Genomic DNA, 23,809 nt, shown 5'->3' on the forward strand with positions numbered 1-23,809 from the left:
GAACGTGTATGTACATATATACTGGTCGATGTAGAGGCGCGCACGTGTCGTAGTAGAGGCGCACACGTGTCGTAGTAGAGGCGCGCACGTAGCATGTACATGTACGTACAACGGCCAGGGTGCAAGAAAGAAAATACGGCCATGTACATACATACGGGCAGGGTCTCGAACACCTACTCGCGCATACGTACGGCCAGGGCTCGTGTACATGGCTGGGTCGGAACGGAGAAACAGCGTCATCATCATGTTCATGGGGAGGCAGCGTCATTGTCGTGTTCATGGGGAGGCAACAGAATGCGTCGTGTTCATGGGGAGGCAATGGAATGCGTCGTGTTCATCGGGAGGCAACGGAACACGTGGGAGCCAACCGGCTGGGTCGGAACGGAATGCGTGGTCGTGTTCATCGGGAGGGCTTGGACGGAACAGGCGATGTAAACGAGACCTGAATGGGGTCGTGTTGATTGGGAGGGGTCTGGCGTACTGCAAAACAGAGGAAACACACCTCCTATGGTCGAAACGGGGGTCCTGTTGATTAGGAGGGGTGTGGCGTACCGCAAAACGGACGAAACAGACCTCCTACGGTCGAAACGGGGGTCCTGTTGATCGGGAGGGGTGTGCCGTACCGCAAAACGGACGAAACGGACATCCTATGGTCGAAACGAGGGTCCTGTTCATCGGGAGGGGTGTGGCGTACCGCAAAACGGGACTCCACGGGATATTGTTCATCTCCACCGTCGACCTCCTCCAGCCTCCATGGGCTACAGTGGACCTCCTCCTGCCTCCACGGGCTCCTGTTCATCCAGCCTCCACCGCGCGCTACTCCACCGGCTACTGTTCAACCACCCCTCCACCGTCAACTATTCATCCAGCCCTCCACACCACGGGGTCATGTTCAACCACCCCTCCACGGGCACCCCTCCACCGTCTACTGTTCATCCAGCCCTCCACCACACCACAGGGTCCTGTTCATCCAGTGGCAATGCCACCGCTCACTGTTCATCCAAACCCCCCGCAACGCTCACTGTTCATCCCAGAGGCAGCATCGATCGGCTTCAGTTAGCAGCAGTAGCGAAGGAATCGCTCGATCGGGTTTAGTTAACAACCATCGATCGATCGCTCGGGTTCAGTAACACGTAGCCTGCAGTGCAATCGCTCGGGTTCAGTTAGAGCCCAACGCCTCGCTCGGGTTCAGTTAGATCCAATGCCTCGCACACACGTGCGTACGTGTACGAGAGAAACACGCATCGCTCGGTCCCCGACCTCCCACCGTAACCGGGAACTCCCCGAAATTTTCCTCCCCCTCGCTTCTAGCACGGTTTTTTCCGTCATGGACGACCCAAGGAATGTCATGCATCTGCGTCTCCGACCCGCCTAGGACGAAAAGCCCATTTTCTGTCATGATTTTTTGTCATAGAAGTAGGAGCCCACCACATCTATGATGATACCGGGTTTTGTCACAATTATCGTCATAGAAGTGTCATATGTATGACAGAAATTTTTTTCGTTCGGCCAAAAATGTCACGGATGTGACTTTTTTTGTAGTGATCCCCTAGTCCAATTCGGTTTGGGCAAGGGGGGCGCCCCTCTCACGTGGCCTTTATCCTCTCCTCCAATAAGGCCCAATAGGCCCAATACTTCTCCCGGGGGGTTCCGGTAACCTCCCGGTACTCCAGAAAAATGCCCGAACCATTCTGATGTCTGAATGCAACCTTCCAATATATGAATCTTTACCTCTTGACCATTTCGAGACTCCTTGTCATGTCCGTGATCTCATATGGGACTCTGAACAAACTTCGGTCATTGAGGGAGTCCTGGATTAGAGGGTCCTCGGACAGCCGGACTATATACTTTGGCCAGACTGTTGGACTATGAAGATACCAGATTGAAGACTTTGTCCCGTGTCCGGGTGGGACTCTCCTTTGCGTGGAAGGCAAGCTTGGCAATTCGAATATGAAGAGCTCCTCCCTTGTAACCGAGTCTGTGTAACCCTAGCCCCCTCTGGTGTCTATATAAACCGGAGGGTTTAGTCCGTAGGACAACAACAATCATAATCATAGGCTAACTTCTAGGGTTTAGCCTCTACGATTTCGTGGTAGATCAACTCTTGTAATACTCATATCATCAAGATCAATCAAGCAGGACGTAGGGTATTACCTCCATCGAGAGGGCACGAACCTAGGTAAACATTGTGTCCCCTGCCTCCTGTTACCATCCGCCTTAGACGCAGAACTCGGGACCCCCTACCCGAGATCCGCCGGTTTTGACACCGACATTGGTGCTTTCATTGAGAGTTCCGCTGTGTCGTCGCCATAAGGCTTGATGGCTCCCTCGATCATCGGCAACGATGCGGTCCAGGGTGAGGTTTTTCTCCCCGGACAGATCTTCATATTCGGCACCTTTGTGCTGCGGGCCAACTCGCCTGGCCATCTGGAGCAGATCGACAGCTATGCTCCCGGCCATCAGGTCAGGTTTGGAAGCTTAAACTACACTACCGACATCCGCGGAGACTTGATCTTTGACGGATTCGAGCCCATGTCAGGTGCGCCGCACAGTCTCGACAAGCATGACTTAGCTCTGCCGTCAGACAGTGTTTGGGAGATCACACCTATGGCTACTCCGGCCTTCGATCCAGAGCAGATCATGCCGTCCGAGAACGTGTGGGTAAACCCCGCCACGGAGGCCGCACACTCAGCGGCGATAGAGCCAAATACTGACTTCACTCCCTATGAGACCTGTGTTGCCGGACCCTTGGATTCATCCCCGACCACAAGCTCTAAACCGCCCGCTTCCATGCCTATCGAATCTGATTGGGCACCGATCATGGAGTTCACCTCCGCCGATATCTTTCAACACTCGCCTTTGGATGACTTGCTAGATTCATTGAAATCTCTCTCCTTGTCAGGAGACCCTCGGCCGAACTATGTCCGGCTTGAGTGGGAAGTGGACGACGTAGAAATTCATTCCCCACCCACCACCCACTTAATAGCCACTGTCGACGACTTAACTGACATGCTTAATTTTGGCTCCGAAGACATCGACGGTATGGATGACGATGCAGGAGAGAAACATGAACCACCGCCCACAGGGCACTGGACGGCCACTTCATCACACGATATATACATGGTAGATACATCCAAAGAAAAGAATGACAAGGAACAGAGGGATGCAGTGGAGGGTAACCCCCTCGAGAAGCAGCCAAATCGACGACGTAGGTGCGGCTCCAAATCCCACCTCGGCAAAAACAGCGATAACAGCGCAGGAAAGAATAATACCACGGATGACTCCAAAGCAAACGACGAACACATGAACCCAGTGATAGAGCAGGATGAACCAGCGGGCGCCGAACATAGTATGGAACCGTTGCCCGATCACGACGACGCTGAGGGAAAAGCTCACCAACCTGTCTCCGGAGAGGAGAACAGTCCGGACGACGATGCACACATCATCCCGGAAAGGCACTTGGAGCAAGAGAACCTCCATAGAAGGACTATTGCCACCACGAGGAGTTTAAAGATGCAGAAGCAAAGGCTTAAAGCCACACAAAATACACTCAACAGTATATGGAACAAAGTGCTAGACACTAAAGAAAAGCACGGTGGCAGTTGCCACACAAAGAGCTATCCAAAGCGCAAGTTGTTGCCTGAATTCGATGACGAGGCTTTATAGCTTACACAGCCAAAAAATAAAACGGTCGATCAGCCGGACCGACCACCCCATGGCCGCGATAGGGTGGCTAATGATGTCGAACATAAGTCAGCGCACGATTTACGTGAGGACTTGCACCAAAAATCTGGTCTAACCAGATCCATCTACGGATCTCAGAAGCGTGCTCCGGCACAGAATCAAAACATAACACTACAACCGTCAGAACGCCATGGCACATCCAAACACAGGGGTGCCGCACACCCCTATGCTTCACCGATGAGGTGCTGGATCACGAATTCCCCGAAGGATTCAAACCCGTGAACATAGATGCATACGACAAAACGACAGACCCTGGGGTCTGGATTGAGGACTTTATCCTTCATATCCACATGGCTCGCGGAGATGATCTGCATGCCATCAAATACTTACCCCTCAAGTTGAAGGGACCACCTCGGCACTGGCTGAAGAGCCTCCCCGAAAACTCAATTGGAAGTTGGGAAGAGCTCGAAGATGCTTTTAGGGATAATTTTCAAGGGACCTATGTCCGACCTCCGGATGCAGACGACCTTAGTCATATAATTCAACAGCCCGGAGAGTCAGCCCGAAAGCTTTGGAACAGATTCCTCACTAAGAAGAATCAAATTGTTGACTGTCCGGACGCCAAAGCCTTAGCAGCTTTGAAACACAGTGTCCGGGACGAATGGCTCGCCAGACACCTTGACCAGGAGAAACCAAGGACAATGGCAGCCCTAACAAACCTTATGACCCGCTTTTGCGCGGGCGAAGATAGTTGGCTGGCCCGTAGCGGCACCAGCGACCCATGCACATGCGAAGTTAGGGATGGCAATGGAAAACCACGACGCAATAAAAGCAAGCATCAAAACAAGGAAGACAACCCAGACAACACGGAGGTAAACACCGGATTCAAGAGCTCTCGACCCTGTCAACGGAAAAAGCCATTTAAAGGCAGCAGAGATGGACCGTCCAGCCTAAACAAGATTCTAGACAGATTATGTCAGATTCATGGCACCTCCGACAAACCGGCAAACCACACAAACAGGGAATGCTGGGTCTTTAAGAAGGCCGGCAAGCTAAACACCGACCACAAGGGGAGGGAGACGCCAAGCGAAGACGAGGATGAGCCTCGTTAGCCGAACACTGGGGGACATAAAAAATTCCCACCAGAGGTCAAAATAGTGAACATGATTGATGTATACTACACAACCTTCTTCTTGTAGACATTGTTGGGCCTCCAAGTGCAGAGGTTTGTAGGACAGTAGCAAATTTCCCTCAAGTGGATGACCTAAGGTTTATCAATCCATAGGAGGCGTAGGATGAAGATGGTCTCTCTCAAGCAACCCTGCAACCAAATAACAAAGAGTCTCTTGTGTCCCCAACACACCCAATACAATGGTAAATTGTATAGGTGCACTAGTTTCGGCGAAGAGATGGTGATACAAGTGGTATATGGATAGTAGATATAGGTTTTTGCAATCTGAAAATATATAAACAGCAAGGTAACTAATGATAAAAGTGAGTGTAAACGGTATTGCAATGCGTTCAAACAAGGCCTAGGGTTCATACTTTCACTAGTGCAAGTCCCCTCAACAATAATAAAATAATTGGATCGCATAACTATCCCTCAACATGCAACAAAGAGTCACTCCAAAGTCACTAATAGTGGAGAACAAACGAAGAGATTATGGTAGGGTATGGAACCACCTCAAAGTTATTCTTTCCAATCAATCAGTTGGGCTATTCCTATAAGTGCCACAAACAGCCCTAGAGTTCGTACTAGAATAACACCTTAAGACACAAATCAACCAAAATCCTAATGTCACCTAGATACTCCAATGTCACCTCAAGTATCCGTGGGTATGATTATACGATATGCATCACACAATCTCAGATTCATCTATTCAACCAACACATAGAACCTCAAAGAGTGCCCCAAAGTTTCTACCGGAGAGTCAAGACGAAAACGTGTGCCAACCCCTATGCATAGGTTCATGGGCGGAACCCGCAATTTGATCACCAAAATATACATCAAGTGGATCAATAGAATACCCCATTGTCACCACGGGTATCCCTGGAAAGACATACATCAAGTGTTCTCAAATCCTTAAAGACTCAATCCGATAAGATAACTTGAAAGGGAAAACTCAATCCATTACAAGAGAGTAGAGGGGGAGAAACATCATAAGATCCAACTATAATAGCAAAGCTCGCGATACATCAAGATCGTACCACCTCAAGAACACAAGAGAGAGAGAGAGAGATCAAACACATAGCTACTGGTACATACCCTCAGCTCCGAGGGAGAACTACTCCCTCCTCATCATGGAGAGCACCGGGATGATGAAGATGGCCACCGGAGCAGGATTCCCCCCCCCCCTCCGGTAGGGTGCCGAAACAGGTCTAGATTGGTTTTCGGTGGCTACGGAGGCTTCTGGCGGTGGAACTCCCGATCTATTGTCGTCCCCGATGGTTTTAGGTTATATTGGTATATATATAGGAGGAAGAAATACGTCAGGGGAGCCACGAGGGGCCCACGAGGGTGGAGGGCGCACCCAGGGGGTGGGGGCGCCCCCCTGCCTCGTGCCTTCCTCATTGCTTCCCTTACGTACACCCCAAGTCTTCTGGATTGCTTCCGTTCCAAAAATAAGTTCCGTGAAGTTTTAGGTTAATTGGACTCCGTTTGATTTTCCTTTTCTGCGGTACTCTAAAATAAGGAAAAAACAGGAACTGGCACTGGGCTCTGGGTTAATTGGTTAGTCCCAAAAGTAATATAAAAGTGTTTAATAAAGCCCATAAGCATCCAAAACACATAATATAGTAGCATGGAACAATCAAAAATTATAGATAGGTTGGAGACGTATCAATGATTCACGTAACAAAGAGGAGGAGCAAACACGCACTCTGAGACACATGCGCCATAGAGCCCGTCACCCCCAAGTTCAACCCCTAGTCGGCCTGCCCGATCACCTTTGATCGTAGGGATCACCCAACTAGTATCCGGCACGGAGGATCGGTCGCCTTGGTACTAGACCCAATAATTGATGAATACCATCTCACCAGAGTCCTTATGGACGATGGCAGTAGTCTTAATCTGATATATCAGGACACAGTCCACAAAATGGGGATAGACCCGACAAGAATCAGCCAGAGCAATACTACCTTTAACGGAGTAATACCAGGCTCAGAGGCCCGCTGCACGGGCTCTCTAGTACTAGAGGTTGTATTCAGTTCTCCCGACAACTTCCGAAGTGAAAAGTTAACCTTCGACATCACCCCATTCCGGAGCGGCTATCAAGCGCTACTCGGAAGAACGGCCTTCGCTCGTTTTAATGCAATACCGCATTACGCTTACCTTAAGCTTAAGATGCCCAGTCCACATGGCATCATCACAGTTAGCGGAAACACAGAATGTTCCTTACGTGCGGAAGAACGTGCGGCGGCTTTAGTAGCAGAACACTGAACGCCCACTCCAACCAGAATAAATGATCGGTCGTCAAGACCGCAGACACGGCTAGACGAGTCCGGCGAATCACTAGCTATAATAGCTCAGATAAACTTAAAACTGGGTTGATGGATATGCCCCTATAGGTGGTGCTAGGGGCTTCCCACATGTAAAAAGGACTATAGTTTAGCTTGATCTTATTTAGATTGAATTTTAATGGTTTATTAAGAATAACCAATTTTTCGCATGAAAACTTTCACCTGGGCTTTCCTCTCTTACAGATTATCATCGTGCTACACCCTTCCAGGATACGGCACAACGGAGACGCAGGCGCAGACATGCAACAGGGCCCCGTTCAAAGGTTTCTTTTTAGATTAAGACCCTGTGTAAACCTTTTTTACTGTCTCTTGTTGCTTCACACCCTCGGGATACTCAACATAACCAAGAGGGATGCTGGCGATATTGACATTCCAGCACATCAGACTAATGCACGTACCTGGAAATTCAGGGCTTATTATCAAGGGCGTTACTCAGCCCAGTATACATTGTAAACACCGAATACCTTAGGGAGTGTCCGGCGTCGCGACTTCGAATCATGTCTTTGGTCAATAGTTGGGTTTGCCCGGCTCCTGTGTTTTTCTACCTTACGTTCTGCTCTATCGGCTAAGGTGGCACTGGGAGAACTACTGCGATTGTGCCTTGGTTCATCTGGATGAGCACCTCAGTAGAGAAAGCCGAAAACTGGTTGTCATGGTAAAGCGCAAGATTGGTCAACCACTCGAGGACTCAGCGGAATCTTTGCGATTCCTCCGCATTAACGAAGGACCAATTTCCCGGTCATGTATGTACACGCACCATATTCGGATAAGCGCGGAAGTACCAGCGGCTATATAGAAGCCCCACTGTCAAACTCCCATGGCTAAGTGAAAGTGTTAAAGCAATATAGTCCGATTGCCTTGTTCGTCGCGATATCACCTCCTTAATGGACTGAGACGTTGGATCAAGTGTGAATACGCGCTTTTCCGAACACCCCTGCATTATATGCGTGGGGGCTGAAGCCGACGACTACAAACTTTCAGGTTATATACATACATAAAACAGCCGCACAGGAGGCATCATAATACTTTCAGGAAAAAGTATAAAACATAGCCTTTTATAAACCAAATCGCATTGTTTTTACAAATTGGGATACATGTCACTCGAACGTGATACTCTTCGAGCACTGAGCCTCTATTAGACGAGCACCTTCTAGGACTTCTTCAAAATAGTGCTCTATCGGCTAAGGTGGCAATAGTGGGGGCGTCCATCTCTGCCCAGTATGTCTTAACACGGGCAAGAGCCATCCGCGCACCCTCTATGCATGCCGACCTCTTTACGGTGTCAATATGCAGCATAGCGCCAAGGAATCTTTGCACTAACCCAAAATAACTATTCGGCCTTGGTCGTCCTGGGCAAAGATGATCAACGACAGACCTCATGGCAAGCCCGGACAACCTATGGAGCTCGGCCCACTCGGCCATTTGCTCATTTAACAACATCGGACACGTCAGAGCACTAAATTGCGACCAGAACAACTTTTCCACTTCGTGATCTTTTTGATCTTTGAAGAACTCAGTCGCATCAGCAGCACTCATTGCCAGGTCCGAATACGCGTCGGCAGCACTCCATAATTGATCCAGATGGGCATACTTCGGATCTCCGAACTTCGTCCGCAATAATAAGGGCTTCCTAGCCGTGATATCTCCGGCCTGGCGAAGCTCCTCCTTCGCTGCTCTGATTTTAGAGCGGGTCTCCTTGGCTGCTACCATGGTTTTCTCCAAGTCCGCCATTTTCGCTTGGCTTTCCTTTTCAAGCAGCTCATACCGGTCGGCGGCATCCTTCAGTTCAATAGCCATCTTGGCTATTTTGTCTTCGCTCTGGCGATGAGCAGCCTGTTCGGCTCTTAACTCTTTGGCCGCCTTTAGGGCGGCCACATCACTCCTCCTGGCTTGTTCTTTGTGTTGGGCAAGTTCTGCCCGAAGGGTCTCCACGGCGGCAACTCCATCTGCAATCATAGAATATTATAGATACTAACATCATGCTCCTCTTAATATTTGTTGCCCGCCCAAAAATACATACCCTGTGCCTCATCAAGCTACTTGTTCACAAGTGCGATGTCAGCATCTGCCGCGTCAAGTTGCCAGATAAATCCGGCAAATTCAGCAGTCCAACCAGCCACCGGGCCGTCAGCCGCCTGCACATGAAAGCAGCGCAATAATTACCTGGGACTACGATCCTCTGTTTGCCGCTTCCGGATAACAACCAGAGTCTCAGGGGCTACTATCTGTATAGAGCACACCTAGCGTGTGCGGCACCACCAAAAAATTGTTATATATTACTTTGCGTACCTCAAAACCTCTCAGCAGGCTCGTAAAAGCTTCATGCAACCCACTTGTGGCGGATGAGATCCTCTAAACCACCGTACTCATTAAAGTACGATGCTTGTCTGAAATAGCCGCTCTCTCCAAAAGACTCATCAGTGTGTCCGGTTGCCCACTAGACAGTCCCGGACTCTTTTTGTTGCTCTCCATAGGAGACGAATGCTCTGGACTGCGGGTGGCCGACGGGTTACCTTCAGGCCTTGGCGGATCAGGAGAAACCCTCCGTGATGACACCTCAGGATCGTCCGCCCCAGGAGGCGGGGAGGCAGGGGGAGGCGTTTTGCTCTCCACCATCTCTGGAAGAAGATCCCCCGAAGACGAACTCTGTTGAGAAGGGCTACAGGCCGGACTGCAAGATATATGTCTCGGTTATTATCCTCGGAGATAAAGCAGGATATATTTACCAAAAGCACTTTTGATTCACTTACAGCTCGGTGGAGGGCTGGCCCACTTGTGGGCACTGTGCGGTAAGGACGCCCTCCGGGGCAGTACCTCCTGACGAAGATTTCCTCCCTCGTTTGGAATCTTTCGTTTCCAAGTCGTCAGAGATAGTCCTTTTCCTTCCTAGGGGGGAGGGGATTCTAGATTGTTCTCCCCGATCATCCTCCTTCGTGGAGACACTAATTCCCCCGGCTTGGACGAGTGATGTGTGAGGCCCGCTTTCGGCTTCTTTATCCCTCCCTTTATCTTCCCCTGATGGCACTTGATAAGGCGCGTGCTCGAGCATCCGGGCTAGTACAGGATCCGGTGAGCCTTCGGGAAGGGGGGCCGAACACCTGATCATCTTCGCCTTTCTTATCCAGTCCTGGCCAAGATTGATTTTTTTTCCAGACTAATGTTGTGACAAATAAAAAGACAACATGTTCAGCCATAGAATTACTCACCTGGGTATGTGGATGGTTGCAGTTGAGACCCGCATCCTCGGTGGTGTCCGTACACTTTATTCGTGATCCGAAGAAAAATCCATACATCTCTTCGAGCGTCATGCCGAAGAACTGCTGAATAGCTCGCGGTCCTTCTGGGTTGAACTCCCACATACGGAGAGATCGACGTTGGCACGGCAGGACCCGACGAACTAGCATGACTTGCATTACCTTGACAAGGCTGACATCTCTCTTGAGGAGGTCCCGGATGCGACTCTACAATGTCGGCACGTCATTAACTAGCCCCCAGTCCAGCCCCTTGTTGACCCATGACGCTAGTTGCGGCGGGGGGCCCGAACGGAAGGCAGGGGGAGCTACCCACTTAGTACTTCGGGGAGTTGTGATGTAAAACCACTCCCGCTGCCATAAGCTGGACACCTCCGGGAAGGAACCCTTTGGCCATGGCGCATCGACGCCTTTGCTTATTGTGGCGCCTCTGCATTCTACGGGTCGCCCATCGAGCGTCTTCAGCTTCACATTGAAGGTATTGAGCCATAAGCCGAAGTGTGGGGTGATGCGGAGGAAGGCCTCACATACGACGATAAACGACGAGATGTGAAGGATGGAATCTGGGGCTATATCATGGAAATCAAGCCCGTAATAGAACATAAGCCCTCTAACAAAGGGATCAAGACTAAAACCTAGCCCTCGGAGAAAGTGGGAAACAAATACGATGCTCTCGTTGGGTTCGGGAGTGGGGATGACCAGCCCTTGAGTAGGCAGCCTGTGCGAGATTTTGGCGGTCAGATACCTGGCTTCTCTTAGCTTCCTGATGTCCTCCTCTGTGACAAAAGAGGGGACCCACCAGCCCTAAAGGTTGGATCTGGACATGGTTGAAGGTCTGAAGCACTTAGCCTGAGCCTTGGGTGTCGGAACTCAAGGTGGGGGAAGGGAAGGATCGAGCACGAGAAGAAAAGGACAGGCCTTGGCCCCTTTATAAAGAGGGTGAATATCAATCGTCCTCCGCGTGCCCGTTTGGAACTTGCCTAAAATCGAGGACTCATATTAACAAACATGGTTGGGTTACCCACACCCGTATTGATGAGAATCCCGTGATGGGGGAACACGATCTCTGCTTCGACAAGACGTGCCTGGAAAGCCGCCTCGCAACACGTGCGATGGCTGGCAGGGAAAACGGTTCGTAATGACCGAGCCACGGCAGGACGTCACGTTATGAAAAGATTGTCAGCAGATTGGATTTGTGGAATAATATACTCTCTACGGTGGTATGTGGAATTTGTTTTGCACAGCCGGACACGACCCTTGGGATCAAAAATCTTCTATGGAGTATTCGGAGAAGGAACCCGCCTTGCAATGTCGAAGACAATCTGCGCGCCGAACTCATCGTCATTGAAGCCTGGTTCAGGGGCTACTGAGGGAGTCCTGGATTAGGGGGTCCTCGGACAGCCGGACTGTTGGACTATGAAGATACCAGATTGAAGACTTTGTCCCGTGTCCGGGTGGGACTCTCCTTTGCGTGGAAGGCAAGCTTGGCAATTCGGATATGAAGGTCTCCTCCCTTGTAACCGACTCTGTGTAACCCTAGCCCCCTCCGGTGTCTATATAAACCAGAGGGTTTAGTCCGTAGGACAACAACAATCATAATCATAGGCTAGCTTCTAGGGTTTAGCCTCTACGATCTCGTGGTAGATCAACTCTTGTAATACTCATATCATCAAGATCAATCAAGCAGGACGTAGGGTATTACCTCCATCGGGAGGGCCCGAACCTGGGTAAACATTGTGTCCCCGGCCTCCTGTTACCATCCACCTTAGACGCACAGTTCGGGACCCCCTACCCGAGATCCGCCGGTTTTGACACCGACAGTCATCAAATCACATAACTCATAATACAAATCAATATCGAACGTTAAGCGTGCGGACCCTACGGGTTCGAGAACTATGTAGACATGACCGAGACACATCTCCGGTCAATAACCAATAACGGAACCTGGATGCTCAAATTGGCTCCTACATATTCTACAAAGATCTTTATCGGTCAAACAACATAAAAACATACGTCATTCCCTTTGTCATGCGTATGTTACTTGCCCGAGATTCGATCGTCGGTATCATCATACCTAGTTAAATCTCGTTACCGGCAAGTCTCTTTACACGTTCTGTAATGCATTATCCTGTAACTAACTCATTATTCACATTGCTTGCAAGGCACATAGTGATGTGCATTACCGAGAGGGCCCTGAGATACCTCTCCGATACACCGAGTGACAAATCCTAATCTTGATCTATGCCAACTCAACAAACACCATCAGAGACACCTGTAGAGCATATTTATAATCACCCAGTTACATTGTGACGTCTGATAGCATACAAGGTGTTCCTCTGGTATTCGGGAGTTGCATAATCTCATAGTTAGAGGAATATGTATAAGTCATGATGAGAGCAATAGCAATAAAACTAAACAATCATTATGCTAAGCTAACGGATGGGTCTTGTCCATCACATCATTCTCTAATGATGCGATCCCGTTTATCAAATGACAACACATGTCTATGGTCAGGAAACTTAACCATCTTTGATTAACGAGCTAGTCTAGAAGAGGCATACTAGGGACACTCTGTTTTTCTATGTATTCACACATGTACTAAGTTTCTAGTTAATACAATTCTAGCATGAATAATAAACATTTATCATGATATAAGGAAATATAAATAACAACTTTATTATTGCCTCTAGGGCATATTTCCTTCAGTCTCCCACTTGAACTAGAGTCAATAATCTAGATTACATAGTAATGATTCTAACACCCATGGAGTCTTGGTGCTGATCATGTTTTGCTCATGAGAGAGGCTTAGTCAACGGGTCTGCAACATTCAAATCCGTATGTATCTTGCAAATCTCTATGTCTCCCTCCTTGACTTGATCGCAGATGGAATTGAAGCGTCTCTTGATGTGTTTGGTTCTCTTATGAAATCTGGATTCCTTCGCCAAGGCAACTGCTCCAGTATTGTCACAAAAGATTTTCATTGGACCCGATGCACTAGGTAATACACCTAGATTGGATATGAAATCCTTCATCCAGACTCCTTCATTTGCTGCTTCCGAAGCAGCTATGTACTCCGCTTCACACGTAGATCCCACCACGATGCTCTAGTTGGAACTGCACCAACTAACAGCTCCACCATTTAATATAAATACATATCCGGTTTGTGACTTAGAGTCATCCGGATCAGTGTCAAAGCTTGCATCGAAGTAACCATTTACGACGAGCTCTTTGTCACCTCCATAAACGAGAAACATATCCTTAGTCCTTTTCAGGTATTTCAGGATGTTCTTGACCGCTGTCCAGTGATCCACTCCTGGATTACTTTGGTACCTCCCTGCTAAACTTATAGCAAGGCACACATTAGGTCTGGTACACAGCATTGCATACATGATAGAACCTATGGCTGAGGCATAGGGAATGCCTTTCATTTTCTCTCTATCTTCTATAGTGGTCGGACATTGAGTCTGACTCAACTTCACACCTTGTAACATAGGCAACAACCCTTTCTTTGACTGATCCATTTTGAACTTCTTCAAAACTTTATCAAGGTATGTGATTTGTGAAAGTCCAATTAAGCGTCTTGATCTATCTCTATAGATCTTGATTCCCAATATATAAGAAGCTTCACTAAGGTCTTTCATTGAAAAATTCTTATTCAAGTATCCTTTTATGCTATCTTGAAATTTTGTATTATTTCCAATCAACAATATGGCATCCACATATAATATTAGAAATGCTACAGAGCTCCCATGCACTTTCTCGTAAATACAGGCTTCTCCAAAAGTCTATCTAAAACCATATGCTTTGATTACACTATCAAAACATATATTCCAACTCCGAGTGGCTTGCACCAGTCCATAAATGGATCGCTGGAGCTTGCACACTTTGTTAGCACCTCTTGGATCGACAAAAACTTCTGGTTGCATCATATACAACTCTTCTTTAAGATATCCATTAAGGAATGCAATTTTGACATCCATTTGCCAAATTTCATAATCATAAAATGCGGCAATTGCTAACATGATTCAGACAGACTTAAGCATCACTATGGGTGAGAAGGTCTCATCGTAGTCAACTCCTTGAACTTGTCGAAAACCTTTCACAACAAGTCGAGCTTTGTAGACAGTAACATTACCGTCAGTGCCAGTCTTCTTCTTGAAGATCCATTTATTCTCTATTTCTTGCCGATAATCGGGCAAGTCAACCAAAGTCCACACTTTGTTCTCATACATGGATCCCATCTCAGATTTCATGGCCTCAAGCCATTTCGCGGAATCTGGGCTCATCATCGCTTCCTCATAGTTCATAGGTTCGTCATGGTCAAGTAACATGACCTCCAGAACAGGATTCCCGTACCACCATGGTGCGGACCATACTCTGGTTAACCTACGGGGTTCGCTAGTAACTTGATCTGAAGTTTCATGATCATCATCATTAACTTCGTCACTGATTGGTGTAGGAATCACTGGAACTGATTTCAGTGATGAACTACTTCCCAATTCAGGAGCAGGTACAATTACCTCATCAAGTTCTACTTTCCTCCCACTCACTTCTTTCGAGAGAAACTCCTTCTCTAGAAAGGATCCATTCTTAGCAACGAATATCTCGCCTTCGGATCTGTGATAGAAGGTGTACCCAACAATCTCCTTTGGGTATCCTATGAAGACACAGTTCTCCAATTTGGGTTCGAGCTTATCAGGTTGAAGCTTTTTCACATAAGGATCGAAGCCCCAAACTTTAAGAACTGACAGCTTATGTTTCTTTCCAAACCACAGTTCATATGGTGTCGTCTCAACAGATTTAGATGGTGCCCTATTTAACGTGAATGCAGCCGTCTCTAAAGCATAACACCAAGACGATAGTGGTCAATCAGTAAGAGACATCATAGATCGCACCATATCTAATAAAGTGTGATTACGACGTCCGGACACACCATTACGCTGTGGTGTTCTAGGTGGTGTGAGTTGCGAAACTATTCCACATTGTTTCAAATGAAGACCAAACTCATAACTCAAATATTCACCTCCATGATCAGATCGTAGAAACTTTATTTTCTTGTTGCGATGATTTTCCACTTCACTCTGAAATCCTTTGAACTTTTCAAATGTTTTAGACTTATGTTTTATTAAGTAGATATACCCATATCTGCTCAAATCATCTGTGAAGGTCGGAAAATAACGATACCCGCCGCGAGCCTCAACACTCATCGGACCGCATACATCAGTATGTATTATTTCCAATAAGTCAGTTGCTCGCTCCATTGTTCCGGAGAACGGAGTCTTAGTCATCTTGCCCATGAGGCATGGTTTACAAGCATCAAGTGATTTATAATCAAGTGATTCCAAAAGCCCATCAGCATGAAGTTTCTTCATGCGCTTTACACCAATATGACCTAAACGGCAGTGCCACAAATAAGTTGCACTATCATTATTAACCTTGCATCTTTTGGCTTCAATATTATGAATATGTGTATCACTACAATCGAGATTCAATAAAAATAGACCACTCATCAAAGATGCATGACCATAAAAGATATTACTCATATAAATAGAACAACCATTATTCTCTGTTTTAAATGAATAACCGTCACGCATCAAACAAGATCCAGATATAATGTTGATGCTCAACGCTGGCACCAAATAACAATTATTTAGGTCTAAAACTAATCCCGACGGTAGATGTAGAGGTAGCGTGCCGACGGTGATCACATCGACTTTGGAACCATTTCCCACGCGCATCGTGACCTCATCCTTAGCCAATCTTCGTTTAATCCGTAGCCCCTATTTCGAGTTGCAAATATGAGCAACAGAACCAGTATCAAATACCCAGGCGCTACTACGAGCATTAGTAAGTTACACGTCAATGACATGTATATCAAATATACCTTTCACTTTGCCATCCTTCTTATTCACCAAATACTTTGGGCAGTTCCGCTTCCAGTGACCAGTCCTTTTGCAGTAGAAGCACTCAGTCTCGGGCTTATGTCCAGACTTGGGCTTTTTCACTTGAGCAACAACTTGCTTGCCGTTCTTCTTGAAGTTCCCTTTCATCCCTTTCCCCTTTTCTTGAAACTAGTGGTCTTGTTAACCATCAACACTTGATGCTCCTTCTTGATTTCTACCTCCGCAGCCTTTAGCATCACGAAGAGCTCGGGAATTGTCTTATCCATCCCTTGCATATTATAGTTCATCACGAAGCTTTTGTAGCTTGGTGGCAGTGATTGAAGAATTCTGTAAATGACACTATAATCAGGAAGATTAACTCCCAGTTGTGTCAAGTGCTTGTGGTACCCATACATTCTGAGTATATTTTCACTGACATAACTATTATCCTCCATCTTGCAGCTATAGAACTTATTGGAGACTTCATATCTCTCAATTTAGGCATTTGCTTGAAATATTAACTTCAACTCCTTGAACATCTCATATGCTCCATGACGTTCAAAACGTCTTTGAAGTCCCGTGTAACGCCCCGGACACACCCGCCGATGGTCGTAACTCCTGGCGGGATCTAGACTGGCCCCACACATCAATACTAGTCTTTTTTGCGCACTTTGTCCTCACTCGTGCGCACCCGGGAGAAACTTCCCGGTCGGTCACCCATCCTGACACTACTCCAAGCTAAGCACGCTTAACTTTAGAGTTCTGTCTGAATGGGCTCCCGAAGAAGAAGGAATTCCTTATTGATATGAGTAGTCTATCATCCCTAATAATCCAGGCCATCACATACACCCCCACTCAGAGGAACCGACGTCCTCGTCGGGCCACAGGAACGTTCCCTCTTGGCACAAACGTTTGTGCTTCCAGTCTGGTACATGTGCCATGTCGGGTGCCACAACGGGTCACAAACGTCATGAACAACATGACCACGCACCTGTCCGCAACCATCCGTGTAACCGCGAGGGTCAGCTCTGATACCAACTTGTAACACCCTCGATGCGACTATAGCTCCCACGTGTCGAGGCACGACTTAGAGACATAATCGCATTGAAGGCATATGTCGCAAGTAAGGTAATCTTTACACATCCCATGTAATATAATAATAAAGGGGAGATAACATAGTTGGCTTACACTCGCCACGTCAATCAAGGTACATAAATAACATTACATCAACCAAACACTCATGGCCCGACTACGGCGCCAAAATAAAAGATAACCCAACATGCGACACGGTCCTGATCACCCCCAACTGGGCACCACTACTGATCATCAGGAAAGGAAACATAGTAACGCTGAGAGTCCTTGTCGAACTCCCACTTGAGCTCGAGCGCGTCACCTGGAGCGGAATCGTCAGGCCCTACATCTGGTGTAATAGTAATCTGTGAGCCACAGGGACTCAGCAATCTCGCACCCTCGCGATCAAGACTATTTAATCTTAAAGGTAAGGCAAGGTAAAAATATATGTGGAGCTGCAGCAAGCGACTAGCATAATATGGTGGCTATCCTATTCGCAAAAGATAGCGAGAAGAGGAGGCAAAGCGCGAGCGAGAAACTAGAGAGCAACCTGCGCAAGCATTACTCCAACACCGTGTCCACTTCCCGGACTCCGCCGAGAAGAGGCCATCACGGTAACACACTCAGTTGATTCATTTTAGTTAAATTAAGGTTCAAGTTATCTACAAGCGGACATTAACAAATTCCCATCAGCCCATAACCGTGGGGCTTTCGAAAGTTCAAATCCCTGCAGGGGAGTCCCAACTTAGCCCATGACAAGCTCTCACGGTCAACGAAGGAATAGACCTCCTCCCAAGACGTTTCGATCAGACTCGGTATCTCGGTTCTTCAAGACAACTCCGACAATGGTAAAACAAGTCCAGCAACACCACCCGCTGTGCCGACAAATCCCAATAGGAGCTGCACATATCTCGTTCTCAGGGCACACCGGATAAGCTAAGCGTACGAGAGCCAACGTAACCCAAGTTTCCAAGGGACGGCCCCGCACGGTGCTCTAGGTTGGACCAACACTCAGAGGAGCACTGGCCCGGGGGGGTTTAAATAAGATGACCCTTGAGTCCGCGAAACCCAAGGGAAAAGGCTAGGTGGCAAATGGTAAAACCAAGGTTGGGCACTGCTGGAGGAGTTTTATTCAAGGCGGACTGTCAAGGGGTTCCCATTATAACCCAACCGCGTAAGGAACGCAAAATCCGGGAACATAACACCGATATGACGGAAGCTAGGGCGGCAAGAGTGGAACAAAACACTAGGCAAGAGGCCGAGCCTTCCACCCTTTACCAAGTATATAAATGCATTAAGATAATAAGATAATATAATGATATCCCAACAAGTAAATAAATGTTCCAACAAGGAACGGCCTCCAATCTTCACCTGCAACTAGCAACGCTATAAGAGGGGCTGAGCAAAGCGGTAACGTAGCCAATCAACGTTTTGCTAGGACATGGTGGGTTAGAGGTTTGACATGGCAATTTGGGAGGCTTGAAAGCAAGTGGTAGGCATCATAGCATTGGCATAGCAAAAGAGCGAGCAATCTAGCATAGCAAAGATAGTAGTGATTTCGAGGGTATGATCATCTTGCCTGCACAGTTGTCAGAGTTGACTGGATCCTCGAAAGCAAACTCAACGGGCTCCTCGTTAGCGAACTCGTCTCCCGGCTCTACCCAAACAAGACAAACAAGCAACAAGGACACAATCAACCACGTGCAAGGATCAAACAATATGATGCAAGGGTGGTATGCTATGCGGGATGCGATGCGGGATGCATATGCAAGAATTGACAAGGGATGCAAGATCCTGGCCTCAACTTGGAAATCCAAGTGTGCCACTGGAAAGATGAGATGAAATCTCTTGAAAACAATATAAAGATCACCAGAATCGGAGTTACGGTTTGGAAATGGCAAGCAAAACAAATATGACACCGGTCTGCGATTTACAGCAAGTAGTCATCTAAATGCAATGAGATGAACATGCTACAACACCCAAACATGACAAAAAATACATGGCAGGGATGCATTCAAGATGCTTAACAAAAGTCTATCACTGAGCTACGGCCAATTCATCCATTAACAGGTTCAAACAAGCATGGCAAAAATGCATATGGTAAACAGATCGCAGACTTAGTGAAATTAACACTTGTCTGGAATTTCAGATCAGGTAGCCCTCTTCGGAGCAATAAAACTACATGCTACAGGACCTGGACATGGCAAAGTAAAGCATGGCATGGAGCTACTCAAAGAGCTTAACAAAAGTCTCTTAGTGACCTTGAGCCAAAATGGATCAGAAAATACAATTGCAAGCATGTGAACATGGCAAAAACATAATCAGATCACAGACTTAGTGAAAACTGGAGCATGCTGAAAACAGATATCAAGTAGGCATGTTTACGAGCTCGATGCACTCACTACGGAGCAAGACAGGAAAAGCTAAGCATACATCTATCAAGAACACACAAAATTCAAGCTAGACATGGCAAGAACAGTAGCATAGCATGCACGGGTCAACTACAACATCATCGGCAAAATTGCAAACAAGTTGACAATCTGCCCAGATTCACAAAGTAGCAAAAGTAGAGCTCGATTGACTCAAGCTAGGGTGCTCCATAATTTCAAACAAAGACATGGATGGATAGAGCACTACAAGATTAACAAAACATCCTTACTGATCATCCTCAAAAGAGGCACGGATCACCCGGAAACAACATGAACATATGGCCATATGAAATAAACAGCCCAAGGACTTAGTGGAATTGCTAAGTCCCTGAAATCAGCACTACCAAGTGCCTCACTTTGCAAGCTTGTGTTAGTCACCACACACATCACAAAAATACATGGGTTGCACCTCTGGAAAGATGGAAAAACCCTTAACAAAACATATGTAGAGCTCATGGGCATAACATGCACACAATAATCATGGCAAAAATGACAAATATGCAAATGGAGTAGCAGATCTGACAATTATCTCAAGTAGCCCTCTTCTAATAGCATTTCTAACATCAAGATGAACTCAAATAAAAATGATTCAATGGAATGAAATGATGTACTCTCTGAGACGAACAATTTGATATGCTATATGTCAAAAACGGAGCTACGGATGCGGAGATATAGCCTGATGAACATGACCACATGGATCTGAAAATTTAGGGACTTAGAAGAAAAAACGACCTAGGGTTTACTGTTCACCGGATCTGGATCCAGATCGGTGCACGGGAACCGAGGTTGGCTGGGACACTGTTCACCGGGGAGTCGCCGGAGTGAGCTCGAACTCGCCGGAGATGGGTGGTGGTGGTGGCCGGAGCTTGAGGAGAAGGACGGGGGCGGCCGGAGCGCGGGGAGGCGACGACGGCGAGTGGTGAGGGCGGCGGCGAAGAGCTGCCGGAGCGGAGCAGCTCTAGTGCGGGGCGGCGGTGCGCCGGCATCGAGGTGGCGGGGCAGAGCAGGCGGCGGCCGGGAGGAGGAGAGGCGGCGGCGCGGTGAAGGCGTGGGGCGGCGCGCCTCTATGGGCCACGGGGGCCTCGCCTGGGCCGGGCGGGCCGCGGTGGGAGTGGCGGCGGTGATGCCACGTGGCGGCGCGGGTGTGGTTGGCGGCAGCGTGTCCGGCGCCGGCGGACAATGTCCGGCGCGCGGAGAGGAGCGGGACTAGGGTTAGGGGTGGAATGGACCGCGAATTTCGGAGGGGTGATATTTATAGGCGTAGAGGGAGCTAGGAGAGTCCAAATGAGGTGCGGTTTTCGGCCACGCGATCGTGATCGAATGCTCTAGATGATGGAGCAGGTTTAGGTGGGTTTTGGGCCAAATTGGAGGGGGTGTTGGGCTGCAACACACACGAGGCCTTTTCGGTCCCTCGGTTAACCGTTGGAGTATCAAACGATGTCCAAATGATACGAAACTTGACAGGCGGTCTACGGGTAATAAACCAAGGCCGCTTGGCAAGTCTCGGTCCATTATAGAAATGTTTAATCCCCACACACGAAAGAAAGCTAGAAATGCCCTCCGGAGGAGAATGAAGCGCCGGAATGCAAAACGGATAACGGGGAAAATGCTCGAATGCATGAGATGAACACGTATGCAAATGCAATGCACATGATGACATGATATGAGATGCATGACAACGACAACAACACACGGAGACAAAAACCCGAACCCGAGAAAATAAAATAAGTTAATGCCGGAAACGGCAAGAGTTGGAGTACAAATTGGGAAAGATACATCCGGGGTGTTACATCCCGATTCTGGGCCGTAAAGCTTGGCACACTGAACTATCGAGTAGTCATCAGCTTTGCTCCGCCAGACGTTCACAATGTCCGGAGATGCTCCTGCAGTGGGTCTTGCACCAAGCGGTGCTTCCAGGACGTAATTCTTCTTTGCAGCAATGAGGATAATCCTCAAGTTACGGACCCAGTCCGTGTAGTTGCTACCATCATCCTTCAACTTAGCTTTCTCTAGGAACGCATTGAAATTCAAGGGAACGGTAGCACGGGCCATTGATCTACAACAACATAGACATGCAAATACTATGAGGTATTAAGTTCGTGATAAATTAAAGTTTAATTAATCATATTACTTAAGAACTCCCACTTAGATAGACATCCCTCTAGTCATCTAAATGATCACATGATCCATATCAACTAAACCATGTCTGATCATCACGTGAGATGGAGTAGTTTTCAATGGTGAACATCACTATGTTGATCATATCTACTATATGATTCACGTTCGAACTTTTGGTCTCAGTGTTCCAGGGCCATATCTGCATATGCTAGGCTCGTCAAGTTTAACCCGAGTATTCTGCACTTGCAAAACTGGCTTGCACCCGTTGTATGTGAACGTAGAGCTTATCACACCCGATCATCACGTGGTGTCTTGGCACGACAAACTGTAGCAACGGTGCATACTCAGGGAGAACACTTGTACCTTGAAATTTAGTGAGGGATCATCTTATAATGCCACCGCCGTACTAAACAAAATAAGATGCATAAAGGATAAACATCACATGCAATCAAAATATGTGACATGATATGGCCATCATCATCTTGTGCATTTGATCTCCACCTGCAAAGCACCGTCATGATCTCCATCGTCACCGGCTTGACACCTTGATCTCCATCATAGCATCGTTGTCGTCTCGCCAACTATTGCTTCTACAACTATCGCTACCACTTAGTGATAAAGTAAAGCAATTACATGGCGATTGCATTTCATACAATAAAGCGACAACCATAAGGCTCCTGCCAGTTGCTGATAACTTTTACAAAACATGATCATCTCATACAAAAAATTATATCTCATCATTTCTTGACCATATCAAATCACAACATGCCCTACAAAAACAAGTTAGACGTCCTCTACTTTATTGTTGCAAGTTTTACGTGGCTGCTACAAGCTTCTAGCAAGAACCGTTCTTACCTACGCATCAAAACCACAACGATTTTTCGTCGTGTGCTGTTTTAACCTTCAACAAGGACCGGCCGTAGTCAAACTCGATTCAACTAAAGTTGGGGAAACAGACACCCGCCAGCCACCTGTGTGCGAAGCGCGTCTGTAGAACTAGTCTCATGAACGCGGTCATGTAATGTCTGTCCGGTCCGCTTCATCCAACAGTACTGCCGAATCAAAGTAAGGCGTTGGTGGTGAGCAGTATGACTATTATCGCCCACAACTCTTTGTGTTCTACTCGTGCAGATAACATCTACGCATAGACCTAGCTCGGATGCCACTGTTGGGAACGCAGTATTTCAAAAAATCCTATGAACACGCAAGATCTATCTAGGAGATGCATAGCAACGAGACGGGGAGAGTGTGTCCACGTACCCTCTTAGACCGAAAGCGGAAGCATTTAGTAACGTGGTTGATGTAGTCGAACGTCTTCACGATCCAAGTACCGAACATATAGCACCTCTGTGTTCAGCACACGTTCAGCATGATGACATCCCTCGAGCTCTTGATCCAGTTGAGGACGAGGGAGAGTTCCATCAGCACGATGGCATGGAGACGGTGATGATGAAGTTACCGGCGCACGGCTTCGCCTAAGCACTACGACGATATGACTGAGGTGGTAAACTGTGGAGGGGGGCACCGCACACGGCTAAGAGATGTCTGTTGTGCCTTTGGGGTGCCCCCCCCCCCTCGCCTCCGTATATAAAGGGAGGAGGAGGTGGCCGGCCTAGGGGGCGCACCATAAGGGGGTCCTACTTGGACTCCTAGTCCAAGTAGTATTCGCCCCCTCCCCCTCCTTCCTTCCACCGAAGAGGGAAAAGGGAAAGGGAGAGAGAGGGAGAAAGAAAGAGGGGGGGACGGCCCCCTCCCCTAGTCCAATTCGGGTTGGGAAAGGGGGGCCCTCTCACGTGGCCTTTCTCCTCTCCTCCAATAATGCCCAATATGGGGTCCTACTTGGACTCCTAGTCCA

Source organism: Triticum dicoccoides, chromosome 6A (genome assembly GCF_002162155.2).
Source record: "Triticum dicoccoides isolate Atlit2015 ecotype Zavitan chromosome 6A, WEW_v2.0, whole genome shotgun sequence".
NCBI lineage: Eukaryota > Viridiplantae > Streptophyta > Magnoliopsida > Poales > Poaceae > Triticum > Triticum dicoccoides.